A 335-nucleotide genomic window follows, 5' to 3' on the forward strand; every position below is an offset into this window, starting at 1 on the left:
GCCAACGCTCGGCTGCTCTCCGCCGGAGCGCGCCCGCGCTGCTGCACGTGGCCCACGGGTTCCCCGTGACTTCTTGTCCCCTGCACAGGGCTTGGGGCCGGGGCACAGCAGGGACCTGAGGACATCCTGACCCTTGCTGTAGCTCTGCTCCCCTCCCAAGATTTGTTACCACCTCCGTCAGTGGTCCTGCCTGCTACAGAGACAGAGGGAGGCCCCAGGGGTCCTCCAGCCCGGCCTGACACAGGCTGAGGAGGAGAAATCCAAGGCAAAGATTTTTCCCAGAAAGCTGGAAGGAGCTGAGTCAGGCCCTGCGGGGTGGAGTGGGATGAGGGCCG

This window comes from Merops nubicus, unplaced genomic scaffold (assembly GCF_000691845.1).
Source record: "Merops nubicus isolate BGI_N331 unplaced genomic scaffold, ASM69184v1 scaffold43912, whole genome shotgun sequence".
NCBI lineage: Eukaryota > Metazoa > Chordata > Aves > Coraciiformes > Meropidae > Merops > Merops nubicus.